The sequence below is a fragment of the Megascapheus bottae genome, chromosome 23 (genome assembly GCF_031878675.1).
Source record: "Megascapheus bottae isolate mThoBot1 chromosome 23, mThoBot2.hap1, whole genome shotgun sequence".
NCBI lineage: Eukaryota > Metazoa > Chordata > Mammalia > Rodentia > Geomyidae > Megascapheus > Megascapheus bottae.
This window is the reverse complement of record NC_143531.1, coordinates 24,148,927-24,158,594: the sequence shown is the minus strand read 5'-3', so window position 1 is coordinate 24,158,594 and position 9,668 is coordinate 24,148,927. Positions and strand designations below refer to the sequence as shown.

The 9,668-nt window shown below is 40.9% G+C and overlaps 1 pseudogene; it reads left to right on the top strand.

Moving 5' to 3' along the window:
* Positions 1-7,314: 7,314 nt before the first annotated feature.
* LOC150047450 (adiponectin receptor protein 1 pseudogene) lies at positions 7,315-8,406 on the top strand (annotated as a pseudogene).
* Positions 8,407-9,668: the final 1,262 nt, after the last annotated feature.

The following is a 9,668-nucleotide window of genomic DNA, read 5'->3' as shown; positions in this document are numbered from 1 at the left end:
ATGGCAATTGCCTTTTTATAACTTTTACAATGCCTTCAGAGCTGAGTACAGACTTTTCTTTTACTTAGACTGTCCAGCAGGCTGTAAATAAAGAACTGCTGGGGTCCCTCAAGCCACACACTTCTGCCTGACACAGACTCAAGCCCCCAGGGACAGGGGCATTGCTGGCCCTCATAGCTCTAGGAAAGTTCCCACAACCCATAGTTCATAAATATTGACATTTAGGAAAAATAAGAGCAAAAAGACAAAGGAAGAAAGGAAGGAAGGAAGGAAGGAAGGAAGGAAGGAAGGAAGGGAGGGAGGGAGGGAGGGAGGGAGGGAGGGAGGGGAATAACTCTTTGCCAAAAACTTTTTTGAAATTGCTTTTTAATTGAAATGGTTATTTATTAGATAAAGCCCAAATCCTAATTTATAGCTAGACTACTAAGATTTCTAAATAAAAGTTTTCTAAATAAAACATACTCTCTTGAGATTTTAAAAACAGTATCAGCCACTAAGAACTAGAGAACATAGGAAACAAACTACCAACAGAGTTTTCTAATCCCTGTTTTTGCACTAGTAAAAATACTTTTGCCAGCCACTGGTGGTTCATGCCTATAATCCTAGGGACTCATGAGGCAAAGATCTAAGGATTTCAGTTCAAAGCCAGCCAGAGCAGGAAAGTCCTTGTGACTCTTCTATCTCCAATTAACCACCAAAAAGATGGAAGGAGAGATATAGGCTCAAGCAGTGCTGTACAAGCCTTGAGCAAAAAAACTCAGAGACAATGCTCAGGTCCTGAGTTTCATCCCCAGAACCAACAAAAAGAAAAAGAAAAAATCCACACACAAAAAAAATCTCCAACCATCAGGATTGATTTTTCAGTGGACTTTTCCTAAAAACAAACAAAACCACAGAAACATTCTACTTGTTTTGGAAATATTAGGATATAGTGAATTTGGGATTATTTATGTACAACAAAATATTTTCTTTTCCTTTTAAATATTTGTCTCCACTGCTCTTTCCTTCAAAACAGAAATAATAGGGTCACTAAGACCTTTGATTTCCTTTCCTCTCACACCCCAGTTGTTTCCATTGTGGAACTACAGTGCGACCTGGTGGTTCTTTCTGTTATTACCACAGCATATGAATGTGAGTGGCCAGTTACAGAGATTCAGAGAAAATTTTCAAAAACCAAGTAATAGCAAAGAGAAGCCATGGTATGGCTTTCCTCACATCAAAATTACAAACAGAAATTTGATTTTTTGTCAGTCATGGGGTTTGAACTCTGGGCCTGGGCACTGTCCCTGAGCAATTCAGCTCACAGCTACCTCCCTACCCGCCCTACTCTTGAGCCACAGCACCACTTCAGTTTTATAGTGGTTAATTGGTAAGTGTTTCATGGACTTTAGTGCCCAGGCTGGCTCTGAACCTTGATCCTCAGATCTCAACCTCCTGAGTAGCTAGGATGACAGATATGAGCCACCATGCCCGGTAAGAAATTTAAAATTTTTTTAATGCAATGTATCTTCAAATAATCCTTTCAAAAAAGTATTCATGAGTCATTGTATCAACTAATAGAATTTTTAACCTTCCTGTATTTTTAAAATTTTTCTATCTTTTATAATGTTTACAAATTATCTATATTATGCTTTTAAAACAATTAAGGAAAAATCTTGCCAGTGATACAGGAATGTAAACTTACCTAGTATGAGAGTAGTAGTGAGTAGTAGTGAGATCAGTATTCTTTTCATTGATAGTGATAGAAGCAAGATTCTGCTTTTGTGCTCCAGGGGCAGGAAATGCAGCCAGAGAAATATATTTGTCCTAACCATCAAGTTCCCCTTGTATATCTTTTTAAGGGTAAGTTTTAAAAGAACTCCATTATTACATTTATTTCCATTCTTAGGAAGTATTTTGGAAGTGGTGCAGTGGCTGAAGTGGTAGAGCTTTAGCCTTGAGAAAACTCAAAGACAGTGTGCAGACCCTGAGTTCAAAAAGTATTTTGTTGTTGTTCACATTCTTATCAGCACCAATTAGGTGTACAAGGAACTTCATTTTGCTCTTTCTCTATATGCTTGCAATACTTTGATCAGACTTTCCTTTTACCCCTCCATTCTTCACAAAACAATCTCACCAAGTTTCACTGTTCTATGTTCACACATCTCTGTAAAGTGTTCTTAACCCAACTCACTTTTCTTCATCCTACCCAACTGCACACCCACCTCTCACTACTATCCACATCCCAGACAGGAACTGCTTCATGTTGCTATAATTCATTTCTTAAGTATATGGCTAATTGTTCAAAAGGGTTTTACCATGGCCTGACCTGTTCACTTAACATAAATGGCAGTTAGATCCTAATTATAAATAGACTGACAAAGTATGGTATACACACAGGAAGATCTCATTGTACCCACAAACAACATTGAATTGAAACCCAGAGGGTTAAGTATAGCTACTTAAGGATAATAATAATCATAATCATAATAATAATAAATGGGCCGGCAGTTTGGCCTAGCGGTAAAGTGCTTGCCTAGCATGCACGAAGACCCAGGTTCGATTCCTCGGTACCACATACATAGAAAAAAGCCAGAAGTGGTGCTGAGGCTCAAGTGGTAGAGCTCTAGCCTTGAGAAAGTCCAAGGACAGTGCTCAGACCCTGAGCTCAAGCCCAGGACTGGCAAAAAATAATAATAATAAATAAAACAACAGTGGCTTTTGGTAGTATAGTCATTATCCTGGTATTAATTCTGCTAATCAAAGAGCAAACATCCTTCTTCTAGTGTTTCTAACTGAAGTGAGAAGCACTCTGTAGCCTTATCTATAAAGACTCAAAAAGCAGTCTTTGTAACAAGTTTCTTGTGGAGCAACAATGAGGATTTTGTATCACACATTATAGGTCTGGTGCCATGGTACAGGGGAGACACAATGCATGCACAGAATACTCCAAATTCTCACCGCCCAACTCTTAGAAAGAACACATCAAGACACCCTGCCACTGGGTATTTATGGAAGAGAGAGATAGGATCACTCCTTGGATTTGAGAAATCTAGAGGACCACTGCTGTAAACAAAGCATTCTTCTCTCCAGTGTTAATGTGCACATCAGCACTCCTTTTAGATAGTGGGCCTTGAAACAAACTTCTCTCCCTGATAGGCTATCCTTGGAGGGCCAGTGTGCTTATGCTCCAGGAAAGAAATATTGAAGCCTTTTCAGAAACATAGGCATTCTGATTAAGGACAGATGGGAGGACAGAGTCACAAACAGGGTTTGAATTACAGTGTGAATTACAGTATGAAACAAAAATAACTAGATCTAATGGTAAATATATTAAAACATTTAAAATCCAAAAATATACATATATTTAACTTCTTATATTATTTTGTGTGTAGATGGGGGCATGTGCATATGTATAGAAACTGCCAAGTTCTGGTAAGTTCTTTAATAAAAATGATTAAGAATCTAGACTTTACGTGGCTATTAGATCCAAACAGTACAAGAGCGAGGACTCAATATTTGCGTACCCAATGCTATGGACATGGTATTGGAAATATAAACACAACTACATAGACATAAAAATCTATGACTCTATAGACATGTTTTATTACATAGATCAATATGTATCTATGACATACAAACCCTCAGCCTAATTTTTTAATTATGTTCTAAAATCTAAGTGCCAGTGATGGTATATAAAGATTCTCTTCTTGAATACTTGTCAAGTACATCATTTGAAATATGATGTAAAAATCAATGTTAATAAATTCTTTAATAAAAAAAAGAATATAAACCTTGTGATCATCTCCCAAGAACAACCTCCTTTGGTCTATGTGAATGTTTATAGAGTCCTGTTTAGTTCATGTCCAAGTGTAATTTTTTTGTCTTTTACCATCCAGTGTATTTACTTGTAGGTTTATAAGCACATTCCAGTTACCACAAAGGAGAGAAAGCATGCAATATATGTTTATTGAAATGACCTCCAGGAAATGAAAAGGTCTTTTTTTCATTTTGCATTAATATTTTTTATTGTAAAGACAATGTAGAGAGGGGTTACAGTTACGTAAGCCAGGTAATATTTCTTCTTAAACAGTGTGACCCCTGCCCTCTTTTTCTCCCAGTTTTTTCCATCTTGCTTTCTAGTTCTTTTTGATGTTTTCTCCTTTGTAGATGTTCTTAGTTTCTGTACCTTTTGTCTTGTTTGTAAGTTGATCTGTTTTGGAGAGGCTAAGGGGGAGCACAGAATGGTGGGACAGAGGGTGAAGAAATGCAGCAGTGACACTCACTGGAGACTATGCTGAAAATGAACTACACAACTTGTGAGGGAGGGTAGTCAGAGGGAAAAACTGAGGGAAAAGAAGGGAAGAGGTGACACTGTCCAAAAAGAAATGCACTCTTTAGCTGATTCATGTAACTGTAACCCTTTCAATAACCTTTCAATAACCTTTACAATAACAGTAAAAAATATTTTTAAAAAAGAATCTGGCCCGGCACGGTGGCTCACGCCAGTAATCCTAGCTACTCAGGGGGCTGAGATCTGAGGATCAAGGGTCAAAAGTCAGTCCAGGCACTAAAGTCTATGAGACTCTTACCTCCAATTAACAACCAGAAAACCAGAAGTGGTTCTATGACTCAAGGAGTGGGGTGGTAGCTTTGAGCTGAACAGCTCAGGTACAATGCCCAGGCCCAGAGTTCAAGTCCCATGACCAATTAAAAAAAAATAGAATCTGGTGTGGTAGGTCCATACCTGTAAACCTCAACACATGGGAGACAAGCTAGCTTCAACTACATAGTGTGTTCAAGATGAGCCTTAGCTCATCGATCTCATTCACAGAGAGGGAGAAGGTGAGGGAGAAGGGAGAAGGAGAGGGAGAGACAGACACAAAAAGAGAAAGAAAGGCAAAGAAAAGGAAGGAAAGGAGAGATGTGGTAAGAAGAAAAGAAGAGAGGGAAGGAGAAACAAAAGGAAGGAGCGGAAAAGGGAAATGGAAGGAGGGGGAGGACGAGGAAGGGGAAAGAGAAAGAAGAGTAAGAGTTGATTGAAAATACCCTTTCAGTATTGTCAACAAATACTTAGACCTCTGAGAGGGGAAGACAGATTTGCCCTTCTCCATCTTAGAAATTTTACAGTGGGAAAGCTTGAAAAGCATGAGTGGTGGTTTGCTGCTGAGAAAAAGTAAATGAAAAAGTTGGCTAAAATAGCACCTAAAACTTAAAATATAAAATTCCTAGAGTTTCTTGAAGAAAAAACGGCCAGTTTAAACTTAAGTATAATCTTCCCTTTGGGCAGGCATGGTTGCACATCCCTATAATCTCAGCTATTGAGAAGGCAGAGGTAGGAGGAAGGCATGTGTATGTAGGAATGCATGCTTCTATGTCATTACAAATTCTTGAGTCTGGAAGGACTCAGGGTCAGTCTAGGCAAAAATAAGAGAGATACTAACCCACACATACTGGATGAGATAACATACATTTTGTAATTTCAGCTACTTGTAAAGCAAAAATAGGAGAATCATAGTCCCAGGTCAGCCTAAGGAAAAGCTCAGGGTCCTATCTGAAAAACAAACTAGAAATGCAAAGGACTATATGACTCAAGTGAAAGAGGGCCTGCCTGGCAGCTGTGAGGTCCTGATTTCAATCCTCAGAATGACAAAAAACAACAACTATTTAATTCAATAATAAAGTGGATTATATGGCCTTGAGGTCCTTCCAATAAATATCATTTATATAGAGATTAATATTATCTATTAAATTTATAATATAAAATAAAATGAGTTAATAAACAGGCTCCTATAACAAGAAAGCACCATAAACAATTTCTGAGGAGCCAGGCACCAGTGGCTCACAACTATGATCCTAGTTATTCAGAATGCTGAGATTTGAGGATTGAGGTTCAATGTCAGAGTGGGCAAAATAGTCCCCATGAAACTCAAAACCAGAAGTACTGCTATGGCTCAAAGCAGTAGAGAGCTCGCCTTGAACAAGAGTCTAGGCCCTGAGTTCAAGTCCCATGACCAACCAAAAAAATATATTTTAAAGGGCAAACAAAAACACCTACTAGGTTGGAATTCTTTAATACTAGTAAAAACAATTACATGATGGATAATGCAATACACAGACATAAATAATAGCAGCTTACTACTAGAAAGGTTAAGGATTTACTATTGCCAGAGAGAACTGGGTCTCTAAACATTATTGTGCTGTGATGTATGCTTGTGCCAAAGTTTAGTCTGCAAACTTTGTTCACTCTTCCTTGCTTTGCCTTTTCCACAAAAAATACCTATGGCGCACTTCTGGGTTCCTTGCTCCTAAATGGTTTGGTCAGCTCAGTGTAGCTGTAAACTTCATATCTAGATTTTCTCACACGTTTGCTCTTTGCAGAGACATAAGGCACTTATTTCAGGACACCTGTCACAATGTATTGCAATTTTTGAAAATGCTGGTGACAGAATAGCTAAAAATTCAAATAGAACAAATTTGAATGGATCAGCATCTTCTGTTTCATTGTTTGTTTTTTATAAGACTGATTCTTGAGAAGAATACTTTTGTGCAGGGTGACCAGGCAATGCACAACTATCATCAGGGTACATTACTGCAATTCCCTTTGTAATCAGTGTCTATGGCCACATGGTTCCCTCAACCTATGGTGATGAGAATCAATCATGAAGATGGCTGAAATAATTGGGTCAAATCTGCAGTAGGCCAGTTCAGTGGTTACACATAAATGAGGGCTTATTCAAAAAGCATAATGGATCGTATTCTGCATGGGTAAAATAGGAGTGATGATAGTATGGTATCAGCCGATGTCACAGGTAAAATGTGAAATTATTAATATTTGCACAGGCATAGAATAAAAATAAATAATACTGTATTCGATAGATTTATGTTTCAATTATCTGGTTTCCAGCCCATTCCATTTATAATCATCTTTTAAAGAAGCTATCCTCAGTAAGGGAAGCACCAAGGAGTAGAAATAGTCTACCCTGTAATACTTTGTGATTCGTTACTTTGGGTTGGATTTCTTTCATTTGTCACGTTGAATCCGTCCCCCAAGGTCAGTGCTTGAGCTACAGTAACAGGCTCCCTTGTCCCCTGACTTCTACTGGACATAGCCACTAGTGAGGGATAAATGGAGGGTCAGAGGAAGGGTTCATCCCTATGTTCTCCTAACTCAATGCAGATGGTCAGCCCACTGACCTTCATGTTTTCATGGCCAGCGCCTCCTCTTTGCCCTCGTCCTGCACTCTCCCAAATTACTTCCATATTTCTCGGGGCGAGGGACCCCCAACTTTCTCCCAAGCGGAAGCTGCAGGGTTTTGTTGAAATGCCGGCCTGATGTCTCCCCACAAAGGGGCACAGGGCAACGGGGCTCCTGCCAGGAACAGGGAGACTGACACGCTGGAGCTGGCTGGAAGAGAAGGGCACGCCGTCACCCCAACCAAAGCTGAAGAAGAACAAACATGCCCGGTGCCCCAGGAAGAGGAGGAGGAGGGGAGGGCGCTGGCGCGTCCCCTTCAGGCGCACCATGCCATGGAGAGGGTGGAGGAATGGTGTATAGGTCTGGGAGGGACGCTGGCGGGCCATCCCACATGACGTGCTTCCCGACTGGCTGAAGGATAATGACCACCTGCTCCACGGCCAGAGCGCGCCCCTGCCCTCCTTTCGGGCATCTTCAAGAGCATCTTCCGCATCCACACAGAAACGGGCAACATCTGGACTCATCCACTTGGTTTTGTGCTGTTTCTTTCTGGGAATCTTGACCGTGCTCAGACCAAATATGTACTTGATGGCCCCTCTGAGGAGAAGGTGGTGTTTGGGATGCTCTTTTCGGGTGCAGTGCTGGGCCTCGGCTCCTCCTGGCTCCTCCACACCGTCTATTGTCATGCAGAGGAAGTCTCCCGGACCTTTTCCAAGTTGGACTATTCAGGGATTGCTCTACTGATTATGGGGAGCTTTGTCCCCTGGCTCTATTACTCCTTCTACTGCTGCCCACAGCCTCGGCTCATCTACCTCTCCATCGTCTGTGTCCTGGGCATTTCTGCCGTCATTGTGGCACAGTGGGACCGATTTGCCACTCCTAAGCACCGGCAGACAAGAGCAGGAGTGTTCCTGGGACTTGGCTTGAGCGTCGTGCCCACCATGCACTTTACCATTGCAGAGGGCTTTGTCAAGGCCACCACAGTGGGCCTGATGGGCTGGTTCTTCCTCATGGCTGTGATGTACATCACAGGAGCTGGCCTTTATGCTGCTCCAATTCCTGAGTGTTTCTTTCCTGGAAAATTTGACATATGGTTTCAATCCATCAGATTCCCCACGTCCTGGTGGAGGCAGCAGCTTTTGTCCACTTCTACGGGGTCTCCAGTCTTCAAGAATTCCGTTATGGCCTAGAAGGTGGCTGTACTGACGACTCCCTTCTCTGAGCCTTCCCACTTGAGCAGTGAAGGAGAGACTTCCCAGTGCTTTTAAAAATAACTTCTTTACTGCAGTGACAGGAAGTCTGAGTTACCTGTTTTTAGAAGAAACCTCATATTGAATGGAGTCCCAGTCAAGCTTCAGCTCACTTCCACAGCCACTGGGCAATCCACTTTGCATTTCATTCCTCACTGAGGAGGCTGGGAGGTCACCCTCCTCCAGGCAACCACTGGTCCCTCACAGAGACAGGACTTCGATGCTCATGCTGAGATCTTACCCCTTTCTCTATGACCATTTTGGGAAAAATAATTATGGACTAGGACTCTTCAGAAATTCTGGGTATTTTTCTGGAAGAAAATGTCCCTCTCTTACCCCCATCCTTACTTTGTAACCTTGGCTTATACCAGGCCATCCATTTTTGTAGCACACTTTTCAAAACAATTCTAACTTGGTCCCACCTTTCTAGGACTTAGAGCTGCCTACAGCAGGAAAAATGAAGCCACCAACTTTTACGTAGCCAGGCTAATCATGAGAGTGTGTCCAGGCTTCAGATAACTTGAGTCTTAGTTTTGTTTTGTTTTTCTTGGCAGAGTAATGTAAACTTAAAATGGGGAAAGATATTTAATATGTAATACTAAAGCTTTAAAAGGAACCTGCTACCATTACTATGTATCTTGATGCAAAGACTATGGTGATAATAAAAGAAAGTACAGAGACACTTGCATTCAAACAAAAAAAATTTCGGCTAAACCATATAGTCAATTCAGTTCATCACTCCTTTGGAATTATTTGGTAATTAATGATACGAATGGTTTGAGCAAAATATAGCTAATTTCCATTACCTTGTGCATTGTTTTTATAAGCCTAAGGGGAATGTACCTTCAATATTATTACCTTTGAGTTTTTCAAGGGCATCTGGCATTGAGGGTCAATGTGCTGCATCAGAAAGATGGCAGAGGGAGCAAATATCAGCCTAGTCAACCTTCTAAGTCTGGTTATTTCTTTTTTTTAAGGGACAGGTCACTCATGGAACTTGAACTCCAGGCCTAGCATTGTCCTTGAGCCTTTTTGCTCAATGCTACAGGACCATTTCCAATTTTCTGGTGGTTAATTGGAGATAAGAATCTTATTGACATTCTTGCCTGAGCTGGCTTCAAACCATGATCTTCAGATCTCAGCCTCCAAAATGTAAAGCCAGTTGCCAAAGTTACCGGTACTGGGCTGGGATTTCCAGGGTGCAGGGGGAGACAGCCAAGGGAAGAAGTCATTTCTTCTAG